This window comes from Acipenser ruthenus, chromosome 2 (assembly GCF_902713425.1).
Source record: "Acipenser ruthenus chromosome 2, fAciRut3.2 maternal haplotype, whole genome shotgun sequence".
NCBI classification, from domain to species: Eukaryota; Metazoa; Chordata; class Actinopteri; order Acipenseriformes; family Acipenseridae; genus Acipenser; species Acipenser ruthenus.
This window is the reverse complement of record NC_081190.1, coordinates 92,893,507-92,917,474: the sequence shown is the minus strand read 5'-3', so window position 1 is coordinate 92,917,474 and position 23,968 is coordinate 92,893,507. Positions and strand designations below refer to the sequence as shown.

Here is a 23,968-nt window from a genome sequence, read left to right as displayed (position 1 = left end):
CTCAGGTGTCAGTAGCACAATAAAAAAGTAGGTCACCATGACCTACATTCACAACACATTGAATAACTTGTCCTTGTAACAAAGTTCAAATCTGGGGTAGTTAGCCGTTCTGAAGATATTGCCTTACTGTAAAGCCCAACCAGAACTCAACTAGGTTGCAGTGATCTATTTTCTAAAACCTTCAAGATACTGTTTCAATCCTCACAGGGTACTCAAATCCCAATCCTTTAAAGGGTCATTCCATACCCACACTCGATTGACAGTCTTTTTAATCTTTTTTTTTTTTTAAATACATTAGCATTCTGAATGGAAAGAAACAGAACAAACAATTAATTCTTGGAGGTCAGCACCCTATAGCATTAATTCTGCACCTCTGGCAGGCAAAACACAGAAGTTAACATTGAATTTCTGCTGAGCTCCTATTGTACTGCGTGCTGCAAAGCTTGACCTTAAACTTTGGAGAGGACAGGAATGAGAGACACACAAGAGAGCGTAAGGCTCCTGGCGGTGAGAGTTCAGGAACACTGAAAATAGTAATCATTTTATTTCTTTCACACAACCTTATCACTGTACAGAGGAAACATCTGAGTCAGCTTCCCAGCTGCCATTGGCATGTAAGAAAAATTGGAGCAGGAACCAGCAATCTAGTGCTAGGACCACACGGATTCAAACAGAGGCAGAAGCCAGCTCTTTCAAAACCAGCACCATGTCACAGCATCAGCAGCACAGGAGAGAAGTGCAGCCTCTGCTCTGACTGTAAGATATGTCTGGGCGGATTTAGAGTATACATTAGTATATTAAAAAAAAAAAAAAAAAAAAGGAAATCGCAGAAAAATGTAGCTTCTCCCATCCAGCCTGGATTCTGAAAACTACTCAGGAATGAAACTCCTCCCAGCAACAGCCATGCACTACATTAAGACTAAAGGCAGAACCTTTTTTTTTTTTTTTTTTGCTTTAATAATTAATAGCAAAATGCAACTAGGTAGCCATGACAACAAGCGGGGCTGCTGGTGTGAATGCTGTATCCAAGGGAACAGTCTGGAAGCCGAGTGAGGTTAGTCAATTTCAGTTGAATAATCATTTTCAGGCTAATTGAAAGCCTTGCTGAATCAGACTCGTAGGGTAATTTTCATTTCATTAATTGAATGCAAACGTATTTAGGCAGCTTTTTATCATTCCTAATTAGGCATGATCCCTTGGAGGGCTAGTTGCTTGGTACAGTAAATTAACCTGCCTTTTAAGCTTCATCTTAGGTGCTTTAGTAGAGGTTTAAGGCACAGATTTGTGTCCTACCTATTGTCTTCCTTTTCCGTGCTTAACTCTGCAACTTCCATTGATGTATTGTACTTTAACTCCTTTGCATACCAGCAATTGCCGCCATACCTGGGCATTTCTAGATGTACCTGCACCGCTTGCCTTATTTGAGATGTTTACTACACATTAATGGCACAATTTTTGAATAAGTAGTTTAAATTTAATCAAAATATAGGCTAATTATTATTATTATTATTATTTTACCATAAACAAGTTTTAAGCTAAAGGGGGAAGAGCATTTGGCCTGGAATATCATGGGCTTGATCCCTGACCAAGATAGCAAGGATCTGATCATGCTACTGTAGCTGCAAGAGTGCAGTGCTTTCACATTCACATGTAGTCAACATACTGCACATGTCTGTTGAAGCAAAATTGGATGTATTTCAGACAATTTACAGTACACTGCAAATTATCTGTTAAAACAGTCTAGTGGTGTAAAATCTACTTGCCCACAAAACACACGCACACAAATAGAATATAACTAATGATTTAGTGCATGACACACGGCAAAACAAAAATAAAAATTAAACTAAAGATATTCAAACTACATCCGACTTCACGCATCAGGCCAATAGAGATACCTTTTATTATGAGGTGCAAGTATGCTTAACAACCCCCCCCCCCCCCCCAAAAAAAAAAATATATATATATTTTTTTTTTTCCCCCAGAAGATGTTGTTGAGTTGGCACATCTATCTGATGGTGAACTATTTCAAATTACGCACCCGACAAACAATTTGGTGTAAAATGAAAACCAGACACAGTATTTATAAAATGCTTTCTGATCCTGTGAGTTGTGGCTACCACTGATATTTTTCGTTTGTAGGTAGGAGATCACTAAATTACACTTACTGAGACATTTCTAAAGAAAAATTAATTTCAGTACATTTTAAAACATATGTTTTACATTCAAACTAGGTAATCGTTGGGTATATTTCATCATAGAGTGAAAAGTATAATACAGAATACTTTCGGTGGAGGTTTGCCCTGATACACAAGCCGAAAGTCACATTGTCAGTCAAACCTCAAACAGATTGAATGTTCACGGAGCTGAAGGTTAAAGGATTGGTTTCTAAACTACATTACACAGAAGAACGGCGATGACGCTTGTTTCATACGTTTTGGTTTCCTATATGGTCATAAAAAATATTGTTTTGTGGGCGTTGCGCTGTCGGTCTCTCTATTATTAAAAATAATAATAAAAGACAATCTATAGCTTTACAAACCTACTGCCGACATTAAGTAGCTTTAAAAATATAATAATAAATTGCTAAACCGTTACATACAAAATAGTTTCATGGTTTTTGTAATTTTTATTATGTTAAATATTCTTCCTAGAGCTGGTGGTCAAACTTTACTGGGCTCCTACTGTAGACAAAGGCAATATAATAGTATTGTTGCATTAATTTTAAATACGTTTGTTACTGTGTGTGACTGAGGATTTGTGAATTAAAAGGAGATTATATATATATATATATATATAGTGAGATAGTGTAGTCCCGTGTGAAGAGGACTACATCTCCCAGAAGGGCACAGCCTTAAATTGTTAATTGTTTTATTAGTAATTACACTATCTCAGTTTGTTCTGGGCTGCTGATGTGTGTAGAAGCCCAACTGTGCTTGTACAGCCGTAATTATAACAGAAATGGTAGTGTAAAGCCTTTTTGGTGTGATTTGCTTAAAAACAGTGTGTTTTGTGTTGTTTTTTCGTTTGAACAGGTAAACAGCTTAGCTGTCCTGTTACATAGCTTAGGTTCCTGTTTTGTGTTTTAGTTTAGTGCTCAAGAAAAGAGCTAGATGTTTGCTTTGAAATTTAGAGTTACGCATTTAAAAACATTAAAAAAAAAAATATATATATATATATATATATATATATAGCAGCGTGACTCAATTAAAATCTACAGGAGTTTTTTTATAGCAACAGAACATTGTGACAAAAGAAGAAAAAAAAGTACTTGTCTGATGGGCAAAGTATACCGGTAAAACTTATTGTTCCTAACACAAATCTTGTTATCCCGAGTGTCGGGTGACATGACTTACGCACCCCTGTGTATAGTACCATTATCCAGTAAAGGACTGCTTTAATCATTTTAAATGTTAACCAACTGTCCTTTGGTTAAGGAGATACATGAGGCCAAACAAAATAAATGGTGTGTTTCTGGCAACGGTGTGGGAAAAAATAGGCTAGGTACTGTAGATAGGGCCAAAACCTTTTCTAAAAACAGTATACAGAAACTAGAGTAGGCAAGTACTGTAACATCCAAAAAATGTGACTTTTTATTTAATTGTCATTTAAGTAAGCATATGAAAAACATTATGTTGAGCAGTACAATAAAGTAAATTACCTTTTTTGGTGTTAGACAGCAGTGCTTTACAGAACTGGCACCATTACCGCACACCCTGTCGTGGGTTATTGTTTTTCAGGTATTTCAATAGTGTGCTGTTATTGCAGAAAACTAATGGAAAACCCTGTTTAGCACGAGTTACTTTATGTAAAAGGTGAAATATTATGGAAAAAATGCAAGTTTGTTTTCATGAAGGAGACAATACTTATGTGCATCGATCATAGCAATGGAGGCCAATACATGGAACTCGAGAGATTTTTGGTGGATCTTGGCGCAAATCTGAATTAATCATCAACACATAAGCATAGCATAGTTTTAACAGGGTTGATTACATATTTAAAATATATAATTCCTTACAATACAACATACAAAGAAAAATGACATTAATTCCAAACAGTATATGGCGCTAATAACTGTACTCTGGCTTCCATACCTTAGTAAACCGAGCAACAAGCTTCCTCAAGGCGTTGGTTCGTAGTGTACAGTTGTAAGTTTGTGTTTGGTGGTTTCAATGGATCGCTTTGTGGTGCGAGTTTAAAAAGATGGGGGAGAGCCTTCTGTGCCTTCCAGTAGTTCTGATTTGGATGAAAATATCCCAGCTGTTTCAAAGAAGGTAAAGGCTGCGCCAAACCTAACATTAACGAAAGGTGGGAGCTGGAATTTGCCGTTGTTTTGGTTCCACATGCCTGTGGGCGACTACGTTTTCAGCACTGACTGACCTCCAATTGAAAAAGCGCTGAAAGCTTTGTTGTGCTTCAACATCTTTTGAGCCTGAGCTGGAAAAACAGTCAAAACCAAAGCATGCAAAAGTTCACACTTAACTTTAGGCAATTGCGCTTTTTTTATGCCACCTTGTTTAGTTTTTGCAGAAAACAAAAACAGGACACATTTGTTTACTTGACTAAGATGTTTCTTTAATTTTAATCCATTCAAATGTTCATTGTTACTTTTATGGGGTGATTTTTATTGGACAAAAATGTCACAAAATACACAGCAGCTTTCAGAACTTTCTTTTTCTTAAGAAAGGATGAAAAAAAGTATTTTTGTACGTTCCTAAACTTGAAAATGCTGATATGTTTGGATTCTGTTTTATTTAATTTTTTTCATTGCTACCTTAACGTATTGGTCACCACTAGTTTAAAGCCAGATAATCCCAATTGATCAAAAGGGTTTTACTTTATTGTACTCTTGTTCACTTTATTGCTGGTGGATCGCGGAGCCCACTGAGATCCACCAAAATAGATCTCAATACTTGTATTGGCCACCACTGCCTAAAGCAAAAGGAAATTTAAAGTTTCAATTATTTTTTACCATGAAATTGCCATGAAAAGGTAAGTCACCATGACCTTCATCCTTGTAGAAAAGTACCTCAAATGCCATAACCATCAAAACCAGACAAGCACTTTCCATGAAATAGCTTTCAATCAGGCACCAGTTATACCATACTGTCAAGCTCAATACAATTAACACACGAATGCCATAATAATAATAATAATAATAATAATAATAATAATAATAATAATAATAAACATTTAAACAAATACAAATGAATTGGGGGTTCAAATAAAAATAGAGTGGTTCTCATAGTATGCAGATCATCAGAAATATAGGGTGGGATATATCCGACAACATGTATTGTCCACGATCCAGCATTCTTCTAACTTGGGTCGATTTAAAATTGATTAGCAATGTCCAAATAATTGCCGTTAGTCATGGGCTAAAGATTTAACTCTTGGTAGCAATCACTTGACAGGTATAGTACAGCCAAGTCCAGACAAAGATAACCAGAGCTAATCAGATACAGTAAGCCTACAGTAGTTCTTCAACAAAAAGATAACGAAAATAACAGCAATTTCTTCAACAATTAATAGCTATTAATGAAACCTACGATTCACTGCTAGAAACTAAAAATGTGTCACTACTTTCAATTGGTGAATCTGTAAAAATGAGTACTAAACAAATCAAGAGAAATGTACTTCTGCAGACATGTTTGTGCAGTAGAGCAATGAAACTCGGCAAGAACAGTAACCAACAGGGAAGAGCGTGGCATGGTTCACATGAGGTGCTCGCGTACAAAATAACACTTACAAGTGCTGAATTTGATTACCCTTTCTTCCCATCTAGTGCTGCATGAAACGTTTAATCGTTTAATCTATCGATGGTTGCTTCGATTAATCGAATAAATACCAACACATCAATCAAATGTTAGCATGTTGAACCATTTTAACAGATGTTTATGTACCCAGTACAATATATGTCTCGAGATGATTTTTGCTTTGCTATTTCAGCAACAAGAAATACTTACAATTTCTTAAGTATCTAAAATAAATTATTAAATAAAGAATACTCAGCGTAGTATCCTTCTGAAAAAAAAAAAAACGAAGTTTATAACTTTACAAGGGCAGCAGTGTGGAGTAGTGGTTAGGGCTCTGGACTCTTGACCGGAGAGTCGTGGGTTCAATCCCAGGTGTGGGACACTGCTGCTGTACCATTGAGCAAGGTATTTTACCTAGATTGCTCCAGTAAAAACCCAACTGTATAAATGGGCAATTGTATGTAAAAATAATGTGATATCTTGTAACAATTGTAAGTAGCCCTGGATAAGGGCATCTGCTAATAATAATAATAATAATAATAATAATAATAATAATAATAATAATAATAATACAAACTACTTATTTTTAAGTTGACCACGTCATAAAACAAAAAAACAACTATATATGTTAATTATTGCTTTTTGATTTTTTTTTTTCTAACAATGGAATGACATGGGGAAAAAAAATTACTTTAAAACAAAACAAAAATGGTCTAACTTTTCAACAGTATTACACTGTGGGATGTACTTCAAACAAATAACCTGTTTTGTTTTCAAATCTTAATAGCACTTTTAAATAATTATTTGTAGAGGAAACTAAAGATATTAATTATATTTGGTCTCTTCAAGTCAGTCACGTGGTAATACACATAATTATTATTATTATTATTATTTTACCATAAACAAGTTTTAAGCTAAAGGGGGAAGAGCATTTGGCCTGGAATATCATGGGCTTGATCCCTGACCAAGATAGCAAGGATCTGATCATGCTACTGTAGCTGCAAGAGTGCAGTGCTTTCACATTCACATGTAGTCAACATACTGCACATGTCTGTTGAAGCAAAATTGGATGTATTTCAGACAATTTACAGTACACTGCAAATTATCTGTTAAAACAGTCTAGTGGTGTAAAATCTACTTGCCCACAAAACACACGCACACAAATAGAATATAACTAATGATTTAGTGCATGACACACGGCAAAACAAAAATAAAAATTAAACTAAAGATATTCAAACTACATCCGACTTCACGCATCAGGCCAATAGAGATACCTTTTATTATGAGGTGCAAGTATGCTTAACAACCCCCCCCCCCCCCCCAAAAAAAAAAAAATATATATTTTTTTTTTTTTCCCCCAGAAGATGTTGTTGAGTTGGCACATCTATCTGATGGTGAACTATTTCAAATTACGCACCCGACAAACAATTTGGTGTAAAATGAAAACCAGACACAGTATTTATAAAATGCTTTCTGATCCTGTGAGTTGTGGCTACCACTGATATTTTTCGTTTGTAGGTAGGAGATCACTAAATTACACTTACTGAGACATTTCTAAAGAAAAATTAATTTCAGTACATTTTAAAACATATGTTTTACATTCAAACTAGGTAATCGTTGGGTATATTTCATCATAGAGTGAAAAGTATAATACAGAATACTTTCGGTGGAGGTTTGCCCTGATACACAAGCCGAAAGTCACATTGTCAGTCAAACCTCAAACAGATTGAATGTTCACGGAGCTGAAGGTTAAAGGATTGGTTTCTAAACTACATTACACAGAAGAACGGCGATGACGCTTGTTTCATACGTTTTGGTTTCCTATATGGTCATAAAAAATATTGTTTTGTGGGCGTTGCGCTGTCGGTCTCTCTATTATTAAAAATAATAATAAAAGACAATCTATAGCTTTACAAACCTACTGCCGACATTAAGTAGCTTTAAAAATATAATAATAAATTGCTAAACCGTTACATACAAAATAGTTTCATGGTTTTTGTAATTTTTATTATGTTAAATATTCTTCCTAGAGCTGGTGGTCAAACTTTACTGGGCTCCTACTGTAGACAAAGGCAATATAATAGTATTGTTGCATTAATTTTAAATACGTTTGTTACTGTGTGTGACTGAGGATTTGTGAATTAAAAGGAGATTATATATATATATATATATATATATAGTGAGATAGTGTAGTCCCGTGTGAAGAGGACTACATCTCCCAGAAGGGCACAGCCTTAAATTGTTAATTGTTTTATTAGTAATTACACTATCTCAGTTTGTTCTGGGCTGCTGATGTGTGTAGAAGCCCAACTGTGCTTGTACAGCCGTAATTATAACAGAAATGGTAGTGTAAAGCCTTTTTGGTGTGATTTGCTTAAAAACAGTGTGTTTTGTGTTGTTTTTTCGTTTGAACAGGTAAACAGCTTAGCTGTCCTGTTACATAGCTTAGGTTCCTGTTTTGTGTTTTAGTTTAGTGCTCAAGAAAAGAGCTAGATGTTTGCTTTGAAATTTAGAGTTACGCATTTAAAAACATTAAAAAAATATATATATATATATATATATATATATATATAGCAGCGTGACTCAATTAAAATCTACAGGAGTTTTTTTATAGCAACAGAACATTGTGACAAAAGAAGAAAAAAAAGTACTTGTCTGATGGGCAAAGTATACCGGTAAAACTTATTGTTCCTAACACAAATCTTGTTATCCCGAGTGTCGGGTGACATGACTTACGCACCCCTGTGTATAGTACCATTATCCAGTAAAGGACTGCTTTAATCATTTTAAATGTTAACCAACTGTCCTTTGGTTAAGGAGATACATGAGGCCAAACAAAATAAATGGTGTGTTTCTGGCAACGGTGTGGGAAAAAATAGGCTAGGTACTGTAGATAGGGCCAAAACCTTTTCTAAAAACAGTATACAGAAACTAGAGTAGGCAAGTACTGTAACATCCAAAAAATGTGACTTTTTATTTAATTGTCATTTAAGTAAGCATATGAAAAACATTATGTTGAGCAGTACAATAAAGTAAATTACCTTTTTTGGTGTTAGACAGCAGTGCTTTACAGAACTGGCACCATTACCGCACACCCTGTCGTGGGTTATTGTTTTTCAGGTATTTCAATAGTGTGCTGTTATTGCAGAAAACTAATGGAAAACCCTGTTTAGCACGAGTTACTTTATGTAAAAGGTGAAATATTATGGAAAAAATGCAAGTTTGTTTTCATGAAGGAGACAATACTTATGTGCATCGATCATAGCAATGGAGGCCAATACATGGAACTCGAGAGATTTTTGGTGGATCTTGGCGCAAATCTGAATTAATCATCAACACATAAGCATAGCATAGTTTTAACAGGGTTGATTACATATTTAAAATATATAATTCCTTACAATACAACATACAAAGAAAAATGACATTAATTCCAAACAGTATATGGCGCTAATAACTGTACTCTGGCTTCCATACCTTAGTAAACCGAGCAACAAGCTTCCTCAAGGCGTTGGTTCGTAGTGTACAGTTGTAAGTTTGTGTTTGGTGGTTTCAATGGATCGCTTTGTGGTGCGAGTTTAAAAAGATGGGGGAGAGCCTTCTGTGCCTTCCAGTAGTTCTGATTTGGATGAAAATATCCCAGCTGTTTCAAAGAAGGTAAAGGCTGCGCCAAACCTAACATTAACGAAAGGTGGGAGCTGGAATTTGCCGTTGTTTTGGTTCCACATGCCTGTGGGCGACTACGTTTTCAGCACTGACTGACCTCCAATTGAAAAAGCGCTGAAAGCTTTGTTGTGCTTCAACATCTTTTGAGCCTGAGCTGGAAAAACAGTCAAAACCAAAGCATGCAAAAGTTCACACTTAACTTTAGGCAATTGCGCTTTTTTTATGCCACCTTGTTTAGTTTTTGCAGAAAACAAAAACAGGACACATTTGTTTACTTGACTAAGATGTTTCTTTAATTTTAATCCATTCAAATGTTCATTGTTACTTTTATGGGGTGATTTTTATTGGACAAAAATGTCACAAAATACACAGCAGCTTTCAGAACTTTCTTTTTCTTAAGAAAGGATGAAAAAAAGTATTTTTGTACGTTCCTAAACTTGAAAATGCTGATATGTTTGGATTCTGTTTTATTTAATTTTTTTCATTGCTACCTTAACGTATTGGTCACCACTAGTTTAAAGCCAGATAATCCCAATTGATCAAAAGGGTTTTACTTTATTGTACTCTTGTTCACTTTATTGCTGGTGGATCGCGGAGCCCACTGAGATCCACCAAAATAGATCTCAATACTTGTATTGGCCACCACTGCCTAAAGCAAAAGGAAATTTAAAGTTTCAATTATTTTTTACCATGAAATTGCCATGAAAAGGTAAGTCACCATGACCTTCATCCTTGTAGAAAAGTACCTCAAATGCCATAACCATCAAAACCAGACAAGCACTTTCCATGAAATAGCTTTCAATCAGGCACCAGTTATACCATACTGTCAAGCTCAATACAATTAACACACGAATGCCATAATAATAATAATAATAATAATAATAATAATAATAATAATAATAATAATAATAAACATTTAAACAAATACAAATGAATTGGGGGTTCAAATAAAAATAGAGTGGTTCTCATAGTATGCAGATCATCAGAAATATAGGGTGGGATATATCCGACAACATGTATTGTCCACGATCCAGCATTCTTCTAACTTGGGTCGATTTAAAATTGATTAGCAATGTCCAAATAATTGCCGTTAGTCATGGGCTAAAGATTTAACTCTTGGTAGCAATCACTTGACAGGTATAGTACAGCCAAGTCCAGACAAAGATAACCAGAGCTAATCAGATACAGTAAGCCTACAGTAGTTCTTCAACAAAAAGATAACGAAAATAACAGCAATTTCTTCAACAATTAATAGCTATTAATGAAACCTACGATTCACTGCTAGAAACTAAAAATGTGTCACTACTTTCAATTGGTGAATCTGTAAAAATGAGTACTAAACAAATCAAGAGAAATGTACTTCTGCAGACATGTTTGTGCAGTAGAGCAATGAAACTCGGCAAGAACAGTAACCAACAGGGAAGAGCGTGGCATGGTTCACATGAGGTGCTCGCGTACAAAATAACACTTACAAGTGCTGAATTTGATTACCCTTTCTTCCCATCTAGTGCTGCATGAAACGTTTAATCGTTTAATCTATCGATGGTTGCTTCGATTAATCGAATAAATACCAACACATCAATCAAATGTTAGCATGTTGAACCATTTTAACAGATGTTTATGTACCCAGTACAATATATGTCTCGAGATGATTTTTGCTTTGCTATTTCAGCAACAAGAAATACTTACAATTTCTTAAGTATCTAAAATAAATTATTAAATAAAGAATACTCAGCGTAGTATCCTTCTGAAAAAAAAAAAAACGAAGTTTATAACTTTACAAGGGCAGCAGTGTGGAGTAGTGGTTAGGGCTCTGGACTCTTGACCGGAGAGTCGTGGGTTCAATCCCAGGTGTGGGACACTGCTGCTGTACCATTGAGCAAGGTATTTTACCTAGATTGCTCCAGTAAAAACCCAACTGTATAAATGGGCAATTGTATGTAAAAATAATGTGATATCTTGTAACAATTGTAAGTAGCCCTGGATAAGGGCATCTGCTAATAATAATAATAATAATAATAATAATAATAATAATAATAATAATAATAATACAAACTACTTATTTTTAAGTTGACCACGTCATAAAACAAAAAAACAACTATATATGTTAATTATTGCTTTTTGATTTTTTTTTTTCTAACAATGGAATGACATGGGGAAAAAAAATTACTTTAAAACAAAACAAAAATGGTCTAACTTTTCAACAGTATTACACTGTGGGATGTACTTCAAACAAATAACCTGTTTTGTTTTCAAATCTTAATAGCACTTTTAAATAATTATTTGTAGAGGAAACTAAAGATATTAATTATATTTGGTCTCTTCAAGTCAGTCACGTGGTAATACACAGTTGCATTTTTGCTAGTCTACAGTATTTGAGTGCAAGAACACCATCATATCAACCCGTTCTGGGGTTAGACTCTTCACGTGTACTCCTTGTTTACTTATTTACACTGCAACTCAATTACTGTTTGTAATTGTATTGAAAGCCCCCCAAATTATTTGAATACATTTTAACTAGGGAAGTCAAGCGATTAAAAAAATTAACCGCGATTATCTCACGATTTAAAATTTTTTATCTTAGTTAATCTCGGTTTTAATCGCATATTAAATTGTTACAATTACTACATCCATTGAATTTAAATTAGTTTTATTACTGATGCTATTGTTTTTATTATCCTTAACTGTAAATAAAATTGTTTAAAATGTATTTATTTAACCAGGAAATTTACCCATTGAGACCACCACCAAAATGTACCAGGGGCAATAATTTAGAAATTACAAATACAACCAACACAATAAAATGTGCGGTACATACTATGCGCAATTGTTAGGCTTTACATACTACGCGCAAAAAAAAAAGGAGCAAAGTTAGCCTAACTAATTTATTATCATGATCATACTTAGCTTGATATGGGATTGCAGCGATCCTGCATTTCTGTCGAAACTGGTGGGTTTAATTTGTTCTTGTTATTGTCTGTAGCAAGAGCTGCTAGTGTATTTTGAGAGATGAAGGCGTGTTAAGCACGCAGCAGACTAGATGTGCTCGTGTTTGATACTGGAACTCACTTTGACAGTAGACAAGTAAGCGACTTTCTGTCCAGTGAGCCCGTCGAAAAAAAAATCCCATCCATTTTTAGTGCTTTGCTCCATTAAGCGGTTCAGTGACTAACTTTCTATTTTAACAATAACTGCACTCAGACACTCAATACAATGCTGCCGCAGCCGGGATTGAAGTACGGTGTGCAGAAAGGCTCAAGACACAGCAATGCGATTAACACACGTTAAAATAATTAATCTCTAAAAACATTTACGCGTTAATCGCAGACGTTAACTGCAATTAATTGACAGCCCTAATTTTAACTCATTTTGTCTCATATAGACACACCAATAGTGCTGGTTGTTTTGTTGTTTTGACACGTATTAATAACGTTTGTTAGTATACTTTTATAGGGAGGCAGAATTTGCCATTACTGCAGCAGACTGACTTTTTGTTTACAAACTGAAAGCAGGCGGCACACACTGCAAGCGATTTTCTTATGCATGTTTGAAGGAGAGGGAGTGTAGGGGGAAAAAATAACCTGATGGAGAAGGAAGAGGTTTTGATCCTAGTGTAATAAATAGGAAAAAAAGTGTGTATATGAAAAAAGCCATGGGGAGTGTAGCCCTAGTTATGACAGCCCATACCTCTGTTTATACTGTAACTTACGGGAAACCTTTGCCTTAAATAAATAAATGAACACTAAACCTACTGTCTCTGCATTCACTATCTTTATATTTTTTTCTTTTTCTAGCTCTTTCAGCTCTGGGAATATCTAGACACTTCTGTAATTGGCTTCTCCACATTTACTCTGCGTGTGTGTGTGTGTGTGTGTGTGTGTGCGTATATTGGGGGGGGGGAGGGACTCACATCACTTATTGCTTCTGTGTGCTCACTGTTTGTTAAACAATCACCCACATTGTGGTTGTGTGAACTAGGCTTAAGCACGCTCTATGCTCTACGCTCTATCTGCGATGGGGGTCGATGAATCACTAAGAATATTTATCGATGATGGCAAAATTCATGGCTAATCGATGAATTTAAATAATCGTTGCAGAACTATTCCCATCGTTACTTGCGTTCAAGGGTTGACATTACCAAAAGCCCATTACAAACGATGAATGATTGATGCTTAGGGTCTGATTTTATGAATTGATTTGGTTAAAATGTATTCACCAAAATCATGGCCCTTGGTAGTCTGTTTTAAAGCCTCCTAGCATTTCAAAATCTGCTATGCACAAGACCACAGCACTCCCGATAATGCAAAGTAGCTTTTCTTTGTGGGTGGAATTTACTCCTCCAGGCTTACCATATGGGACAGGCAGAGGCAACCATCCCAGGGGTTCGGACTCACAAACTGAGCAGAAAAAGGTACCTCGGCTGGCAAGGCACAATCTGCTCTACAATTAATTAAATGCTGATCTAAACTTGACAGCAGCACGGGGAACTTGCAGCCTGTAAAGAAAACACATTCTGCCCTCTTGATTAATAATGCAAGTTATTAATCAAGTTGTAAAGTGAGTCACTGCGATAGGGTGATCTTTCAACCCTGCTGAATAAATATATGGTATGTCCAGCAAAATGTTCTGCGTTGTTTTATAAATACTCACTTAACATTTTAAATATTAATTGGTTTTCAAATTATTTCACAAATCAATAAAAGTAGGCTGTGAATTAGGCTTAATCATTTGGCACCATAATAAAAGAATGGTAGTGTTGTGCCACATTGTGGTGAACATTGTGTCAGCCCCAGGTACAAAAAAGAAGAAATAAAAATGTGCTCACACAAAATATTTGACATCTCTCATTCTGTAGATTAACTCAAAACAAACCAAAAGCATTGTTATTTGGTGAGGTGCTCAATTCATCATTTTAGTATGGCTGAAGAAACTACATTTTCTGACATTAGATCTCTTATCAGACGTTATCAGCCGCTCTGGGGTAATCACTACTGCGCTGCTTTTGTGCTGCTCATACATCATGGTCACCAATCTTTATGCAAGTGTTTTTACACTAAACATACTTTAATTCAACATAAGAAACAGGCCAGTTGATTCTCAAACTCTTAAAATCAGGCCACTAAACTGTTAGAGAGGGGGTCCATAAATGATTTTAGAAAATGTGGTTTTCTGCATTTTTGGGGGAGGGTGAATTGTATGTGAAATAAAAAAATATATATGAAAAAGCAGCTTAGGACAGTCCCTGGAATGGAAATAGGTCATACTCGCTGAAAAATAAGAAAGAAAGCAGGGTCCCGTCTTGCCCTGAGGGAAGCAGCAGCAAGCCCACATATGACTTAAGTACATACAAGACTGGTTTATACAGTCAGGTGATATGACAAATAACCATGAAAACATGCAATTTTAACAGACTTGTTAATTCTAACATTGTGCTAATTATGCAGAGCAGTAATGCTTGTGTCTATCAATAAATGAAAAAAAAACTTAGACAACAATAACTTTTCATCTCTCCAGCCTTCCAATGTTTCATGGTGTCATGGCATGAGGTTTCTATTTTAACGGCTAGTATTCCATCTGCTTGTGCAGTTTACAGTGCAGTAAGCTCTAATATGACTGGAGCATGTACCTGGGAATTCCTTGTATTGTGACTCAAGAATCACACTCAAGACCACTCAGATTTGATAGGATGTCATTAAGAATCATAGATGGAGTACAGCCTCTAGAGTAGATGTGACCAGTCAAGTAGGTCTCACATTGCAATCATTTGCAGTTTGTGCATATTACAATTCCATCTAACTTCACTTTGCCCATGCATAAACTAAAAGGGGACTAAAGGAGGGGGGTTGGACTTATATGATAAAATGCAAATATGGTTTGGAAAAGTAAAATACTGCTACCCTTTCATATTACCATCACCCGTTTAACACACTATGCCCTGATCAACTATTCCTGTCAGCAAGGCTTGGCTTACTCGGAAGGGGTCATTGCAACAGAAAACTGACAGATCAATACTGCATTTAGCATCAGCAACAAAAAAACAGACATCCATACAGTTGATAAACAGTGGTTTCTAAAATAGAGAACTGAAGAGCAGAAGAAAAAAAGACCCCATCTCAACAACATATTTATTGTTTTGTATTTCACTAAAACAGTACAGGTATTTAATTACAATCAGATACGTTTGTTTAAAATAATAAATCGCTGGCTGAGGGAAAGAACACTGTAATGAAAAATAGTTTTCATATAACACGCTCATTGACGTTTAATATTAAAACAGGCACCAGATGTTTCTTCCTATCTTTATAAACAATCACAATACTGATAACTCTTAAGCTGTCCGGTCATTCCTTTCGTTTCAGTAAAACTACATACTCATCATACCAAGCTTAAACAGAACGTAGAGTCATTCTTATTGCACACATCTTGACAAAGCCGGTTTTCTTCAACTCCTACGACTCTCGTACAAACTTAAAATCTTATATCAACCATGCTTGCACAAAACTTTGTTATTGGTTTCAGAGCATGTTTTTTTGTTTTTTTCCTACAGTGTCACTCAGTATCCTTAGTAGTTAAATTACATATGTATTCTACAAAATAATTGTTTATAAGAGCTATTAATTTCAATAGATTCGAACTAGGTCTGATTAACCCAGAATTCCATATGTAACGGGCCTTCAATCTCAGCTGCATTTCTTTTTGGTGAAATTCCAGTAATTTCTATTCAGGGCACCCATCCGCCACATTCAAGTACATGGTCATATTACCAACTGAACCAAGTTAAAGCAAGGCCTGCTACCGGCGACTCCCATACAAATGACTCTGTCAATGAGCATTTCCCTTTTGTTTGCTTCTTTTCAGATATAAACTCCACAGCCTGCTGCTAGCTGTCTCTCCCTGTTCCCTTCCTTTTTTTTCATGTTAATTGCTAACAATTCTTACCTGAAATTAAAATTCAGCTCAGCTTCTCTCCCCCAGCTCTCCAAATAGCAACACCAACTTCCTGTGCCAGCGGCGGGGGCGGCGGTCTCTCCTCTCTGAGGCCTTAGCAGACAGGACAACTTTTTTTTTTTTTTTTAGCTTTTGTTAGTTCAAGTTTACTACCATTTACACACATTTAGTTAACTTATGTAGGACAATTATGTTTGACATGTTGTAAGTGGTAAATATTACTATTTAAAAACGGGCTGATGTTGTCTGTGAAAGACCCTTGGCGCGCATGCCCAGTTGTTGTTTTGAGGTAACTTAGTGGAGGCGCGCCGCCCCGCAGGAGAAGGGTTGTTATGTACAGTAGATGTGTGTCAAGTTTGATTTGTAGTCGGTTTGCCAAGATTTTGCAGACAGTCGCAGATAAACATGCGTCCTGGTGACGATCTGTTTATTATTATTATTATTATTATTATTATTATTATTATTATTATTATTATTATTATTTATTGAAAGATTGATTAATAATACAAAACACACCAGGAAATGGCAACATTAACAAATTACAGTTATCACAAATAATTACAATACAATGAGCACGAAAACAAAAATACATACAACACACAAATACTGTACTAGGGGTCTTTAGAAAAAAAATAACATCATAATAAATAACTGTTTGTTTAAGTTTTATATGTTTTTCTAAGACCGGGGATTCCATATAATGTGAACATTCTTGCATAAAACATGCAACGTTTGGGGTATTTTTTTAAGAGAATTTTTATTTATGAATATAATACTTTGCCATTAAAATTAAAAGATGTGAAATACATTAAAACTCCCTGTGAGTAGTATTACATATGAGCTCAAAGTCTTTCAGTTTAACTTTGATGTCTGTTTTAGTTCTAATAAAGTTACACAGCTCTTTCCAAAATGTACTAATTTGAGTACAATTACAACATAGCTGCGTGAGGGTTCCTGACTCCTGATTACAAAGTCTGAATTAACATTAGAAAATGACGTTTCTTAATTCGTGTTGTACTGTGTCCTCTTTTCTCTTTTATCAGACCAGAATGATCTTATTATGAGAAGACACAATAAAACTTCAAGGTGTTTCAATGAATCTAACAACTTCGTTGTCAATCTTTTTTTTTGTTTTTAATATAAGTACAGTACAAAGAAAGTTGTATGTACAGTCTACAGCAGTTGGACTAAAAATGTGAACCTGCTATAAACGATCCATTGAATTGTGTGGTGGTTTTGTGATTTTGACAACAATTGCGAGCACTAAACTGTTATCAATTAAAAAATGTTCATCTTTAATTAAATAAATCAGACCTCCAGAAGTGAAAAACTACTGAACTGAAACACTCAAGTACGATATTATTGTGTGCAGAAATATGTATGTGTGTGTGTGTCTGTGTGTGTGTGTTTGGAGGGTAAATACTTATGAATGTCCAAAACCAGCAGAGAAGGTGATCAGTGAAAGTGAACGGAAAACTATTTTGACTTAAAATAAAAACAAGTGTCAGTTTGGACCACATGCAGCAGGTGGCGCTAGAATGTTGTAAGTAAACTTTAGTTGAGGCAATTGCGGTTAAAGATTCATGCGCACTCACCTCTCATTTTACAAACCCTGATGTTTACTTGTGTTGAGAAAATAAGGTTATTTTGAAAGCACACTAATACCTTCAGCGTGTGTTCCATAGTCACTAAGGGCAACCCTCTGCTCCTGTGGGACAGTTGTGATAGTCAGAGGTCTATAGCCAGAGGTCACTGGTCTGTAGCTATACTAGCTGTTTGCAGCTGCATTCAAGGCATTGCAAAACATCCATCAGCAGCTGCCTCATTACTGGCTGTGATCAGCATGATTGTTGATTCTGATTTCACCAGGAGAAGAGAAAGAATCAGGATTCACAATCTGCTTAATCAGTTGTGTGTTGATTTACCATGTGTACAAAGGATCTTAATTATTGATTGAGTATTTTGTTATTTTAGAACCAACGTTGTTTCTAATGTTACTTGATTAGCAGAGGCAAAGAGCTCTCTAATCAAAAGCTAGTTTTAGCTATACAGTACACTACTCAGCCAATGTATTTATTTATTTATTTATTTATTTATTAATATATATATTTATATAGTGCCTTTAACCAAGGTGCTTAACAATTTTTAAACTAAATGGTACAATCAGGAAAAAATGGCTGAAGGAAGAAGGTATGTTTATTGGGCAAGGGTGAGGAAGTAGAGTGTGTTGCTACAGTGAGAACAGAGGCTAGGGCAGGGCTGGGCAAACAGGCAGGGTCCTGACCAGGGGTTAGGGGCTAGGGCACGCAGTGGGATGAGCTAGGGTGAAAAGATGTGTTTTAAGGGAGGAGCGAAAACTGTGTAGTGTAGGAGACTGTTTTATAATGAGTGGGAGTTTATTCCAATGAAGGGGAGCCAGGAGGGAAAAGGAACGGAAACGGGATTGGGCACAGGGCGAGGGTGGGACCGAGAGGGACAACAGAGACTGAGAGGGACAACAGAGTTTGAGAGCGTAAGGGACGGGAGGGAACATAGTAAGTGATAAGTGCAGCCAGATAGGGTGGCGCGAGACCATGGAGGGATTTGTAAACTAGAGTAAGGAATTTAAATAAACAGCGATAGTAAACAGGGAGCCAGTGTAGCTGGAGGAGAAGAGGGGAGGTATGAGAGGAGCGGGGGAGGTTGAATATGATACGGGCAGAGGCGTTTTGAATTTGCTGTAATGGTGTGAAGGCGTAAGAGGGAAGGCCAAGGAGGAGGGAATTGCAGTAATCAAGGCAGGTGAAGATGAGAGCATGAACCAGGAGTTTAGTGGCAGAGAAAGAGATGGAGGGGCATATTTTGCGGATGTTAAATAAGTGGAATCAGCAGGTTCGTGTAGTGGCCGAGATATGATCAGCAAGGGAAAGGGACGCGTCAAAGATGACGCCAAGGTTGCGAGCAGAGTTAAGTGGAATGAGGGACAGGGGAGGAAATTAAATGGTGGGGGTGGGGGAGATAGGTATGAGTGCAGCCAGCTAAGGGGTGTTCCAGAAATGCCGAAGTTGGAAAGGAGGATGGAATGATCGACTGTGTCAAAGGCAGAGGAATGATCAAGGAGAATAAGAATTGAAGAGAGGCCAGCGTGGGTGGAGTTGGCCAGATGATTCTGGACAGTGGGAAGGCAGTCTCCGTAGAATGGGAAGGACGGAAACCAGATTGGAATCGGGGGTAGAGGGAGTTGGCGGATATGTATTGTGATAGGCGTACATGAACTAGACGCTCAAGGAGTTTTGAAAAATATGGAAGGAGAGAGATTGGGCGGTAGTTGGCAGGGAGGGCAGGGTCAAGAGTGGGTTTTTTTAACAGAGGAATGATGGTAGCTGATTTAAAAGAGGCAGGGCAGATACCAGTGGACAGGGAGGAGTTAAAGAGGGAAACTGGATATTATTATTATTATTTATTAATGCATCTGTAAGTTTTTTGTTTTTTTTTACTACTTACAGTACTATTATTACACAATATATAAGTACGGTATTATGTGATTCATGTGGGTTAAAATGAATGAATAAGTTATTGTGGTGGAGCTGCTTTGTGTTTTTCAAAGTATTTTTAAAATGTTGAATGTTGCACAAGTCAAAGTTTCCTTATGATTTCATAGTTCAATAAAAAACCCCTCTGTGCTCATATGTAAGCTTTCCATGTGGCATGTGTTGCCAAAATTACCTTATTCAAAATTACCTTATTCATGAACTAGTGTGCAGATTTCCTATTATTATTATTATTATTATTATTATTATTATTATTATTATTATTATTATTATTATTAGCTTATTTGGCAGACACCTTTATCCAAGGCAACTTACAGGTGTTACAGAGCAATACAAGGTTACACTGCAAAAACAGTATTTAAAAACAGTATAGTTTACAGTAAGTGCAACTACTACTAGAATACAATATGAGAAAAGAAGTAACAAGTTAGGATTAAGACAATTTGTATCTACAAAGACATAATGGTAGTTCAAGAACTAGTAAAATGGTGCTTAGGTCAGGCAAGTCCAGTGGATAGTAGGAGGGGTGGATCTAGAAATGACAGGTTGCTTTAGGCTATGCTGTCGTCTTCATGCACATTATTATTATTATTATTATTATTTATTTCTTAGCAGACACCCTTATGCAGGGCGACTTACAGTTGTTACAAGATATCACATTATACATTATTTCACATTATACAGATATCACATTATTTTTACATACAATTACCCATTTATACAGTTGGGTTTTTACTGGAGCAATCTAGGTAAAGTACCTTGCTCAAGGGTACAACAGCAGTGTCCCCCACTGGGGATTGAACCCACAACCCTCCGGTCAAGAGTCCAGAGCCCTAACCACTACTCCACACTGCTGCCCCATGCTACAGTATTGAATGTTGCAGGCCTGTTTCACATACAGTCTCTGTATTTGGTCCTAGAGGTAGACTCAGGAGTGTTGTCTAGTTCTGAGAGTTGACTTGGGTGGAAGTTCAACCAGTTATTTAATGATTTATAGAGGCTGGTATTATGACTATTTTGCAAGCAAGTGCAAAGTCTAGGCATATCATAGTCTGTCAATAGCTGTATAAAACTAGCAATGCAAAACTGCTTAGTTGCAGGAAGGAATGTAATTAGTGTTCTAGAAATTTGCTTTGCTCTTTCACTATCTTATTTCATCCATCCAATATCATTAACTGCTTACTCCTTTACAGGGTCGTGGTGTGCCGGAGCCTAACCCAGCAAACACAGGGCACAAGGCGAGACTACACCCTGGACGGGACGCCAGTCCATCGCAGGGCACCACACACACTTACACAGAGGGCAATTTAGAGTGACCAATCAACCTGGACAGCATGTCTTTGGACTGTGGGAGGAAACCGGAGTACCCAGAGAAAACCCAAGTGAACACAGGGAGAACATGCAAACTCCACACAGACAGTACCCTAGGCCGGATTCGAACCCAGGACCCTGGCGCTGTGAAGCAGCAGCGCTAACCACTACGCCACCGTGCCACCCTATCTTATTTCACTTGTTTCTAAAAAGGACCCTGTAGCCTGCACTACAGTGTATTCTATATTCTTGACAATACTTATGTAATTTCCAATGCTTATACCTTACATTTACCTCTCTTTACTATAGTACTTATCTGTGCTTTATTATTATGCCAGTGCTTTTATTATGGCCTTACTACACTTTGTTATTTTTTACTGTGGTATACTGCAGCATATTTGTGTGGGTAAAGTTCTGTACAAAAACAGGACGACATCAACATCTTTAATTAGTTTACACATTCACACACGCACTCTCATACACACAAACAGAAATATTCCTCATACGAAACACATACCTCTCCACACAGGACCCCCTTTGGACTTAACCACCCCGCTAATGTAAACTTTTCATGTTTATGAAAAATAAAACACAGCCCCAGCTCTAACCAGTGTTGAATGGTTTTCTGTGGTTTACTCTTACTATTCTTGTTTTGTAAGCTTTTACGGGGACAAAAGAGGCCTCTGGTGTATGTTTTAATAACGTGTTTGTTTTACAGCATTTGTGTTAATTGTGAATGTGTTTATGTGCCACATAAAAAGTGGCAAAAATTACAGTCTATACACTATATAGGAATATGGTAATATATATTTTATATACTGTATACAGTGCCTTGCGAAAGTATTCGGCCCCCTTGAACTTTGCGACCTTTTGCCACATTTCAGGCTTCAAACATAAAGATATGAAACTGTAATTTTTTGTGAAGAATCAACAACAAGTGGGACACAATCATGAAGTGGAATGAAATTTATTGGATATTTCAAACTTTTTTAACAAATAAAAAACTGAAAAATTGGGCATGCAAAATTATTCAGCCCCTTTACTTTCAGTGCAGCAAACTCTCTCCAGAAGTTCAGTGAGGATCTCTGAATGATCCAATGTTGACCTAAATGACTAATGATGATAAATAGAATCAAGTGTAATCAAGTCTCCGTATAAATGCACCTGCACTGTGATAGTCTCAGAGGTCCGTTTAAAGCGCAGAGAGCATCATGAAGAACAAGGAACACACCAGGCAGGTCCGAGATACTGTTGTGGAGAAGTTTAAAGCTGTAGTTTACTGTGGGTCCTTTATGACTCTATTTTGCAAGCAAGTGTAAAGGCTAGCCATATCATAAGGAGGCAGTGCGGTCCAGAGATTAAAGTCAGGCGCTTGTAACCAGGTCACTGGTTCAAATCCCACTTTTGCCACTGACTCACTTTGTGACCCTGAGCAAGTCACTTAACCTCCTTGTGCTCCACTCTACTGTGGATGAGATGTTAAATCAATGTCCTATTGTAAGTGACTCTGCATACAATGCACAATTCACAGCCTACTTCTGAAAAAGCGCTTTATAAAGATGTTATTATTATCAATACAATGCATTACTTTGATACAACTGATCACATTACAAATCTTGACCTTTGTTGTTTCAATGTTAGCAGCCATTTATACAGTAAGTAAAAGTATAGAAAGTGTATTCAATAGTTTGTTTGATAATTGCAAGACCCAAGGCTGTATTATTTGAATTGTGTCTGCGTAATAATTTATAAATGAAATCTGTCATACATTGGAGTGGGTTTGAGAGATGCTTCTATCAAATCAATTTGATCTTGGATATGGCTTCCAAAGAAAGGAAACAGTCTTGAATTTCTCAGTAACTGGGTTTTTTTTGTCAATTGTGTACAGTTAAAACAAAGATTTGTTTTGTTTATACACAGTATTGAGTGCCAAATCAATCTGCCTCCAGCTCCTACTCCTTCCAAAATCTCTAAACCTGACAGCACAGTTGCAATGCAGCTCAAGCAATATCAGCCTCTATTTACATCTGAATCATAGCGATCACAAGGAGCAGTCGGCGTGTAGCTAGAGCAACTAAACTGCAGTTCACTTTCCAAAGTAACCCACCTTCCACCCACTGCAGCATTGCTGTAATCAGCGACAGCCTCCCCGATTGGAAACAGTTGCCTCATGGTTTACACAACTTCCCTCCAGCTGGTTCTCACGATTTTCTTTTCCTTGGGTGTTTTTCAATGTCCTCTCTTGCTCTTTCTTTTTTTTTTAAATAAGAATATTCAGCCCATCAATGCTTGTCTGGTTTCTAGAATCTGATTGTTCCGACAACTTTGTTTTGTCAACTCTTAAAAAGGATCCTAATGACTCAGCAGCCAGAACATTCTTTGGTAACCCATTCCATACACCAACCAATTAGAAGTCTGCCTCCACTTTCCAACTGTACTCTTTAGTCCTGGTCTCTGTTCTGCAATTGAAATAGCAAGACAATGTGCCAGATTGATCAAGGTCTTGACACAAAAGTAACAGTAAATGCTACAATCTGTATACTATTTTGCTTGTTACTAGTTTGTAACATTTACAGTATATTTCACTAAATAAATACCTTGATAGACCAGTCCCGGGTTTGGATACTGGAAGTAATATCCCTGTGCACCACAAGAATATGAAGGAGAAAATTATTTTTCAGGAATTGTCACACATACAGTAACAGCAGTAATGCCCTGTACCCTTACCTTCTGGGTAGGAAATATCAGAATTACTGTACAGAC

At 36.6% G+C, this 23,968-nt stretch overlaps 1 long non-coding RNA gene across 1 annotated transcript; it reads left to right on the top strand.

The window, feature by feature from the left end:
• Nucleotides 1-509: 509 nt before the first annotated feature.
• LOC131702110 (uncharacterized) lies at nucleotides 510-23,565 on the top strand. Its single transcript, XR_009309283.1, has 2 exons — nucleotides 510-1,054; nucleotides 21,088-23,565. It is a non-coding gene; the product is annotated as an uncharacterized LOC131702110 (long non-coding RNA).
• The last annotated feature ends 403 nt before the right edge of the window (nucleotides 23,566-23,968 follow it).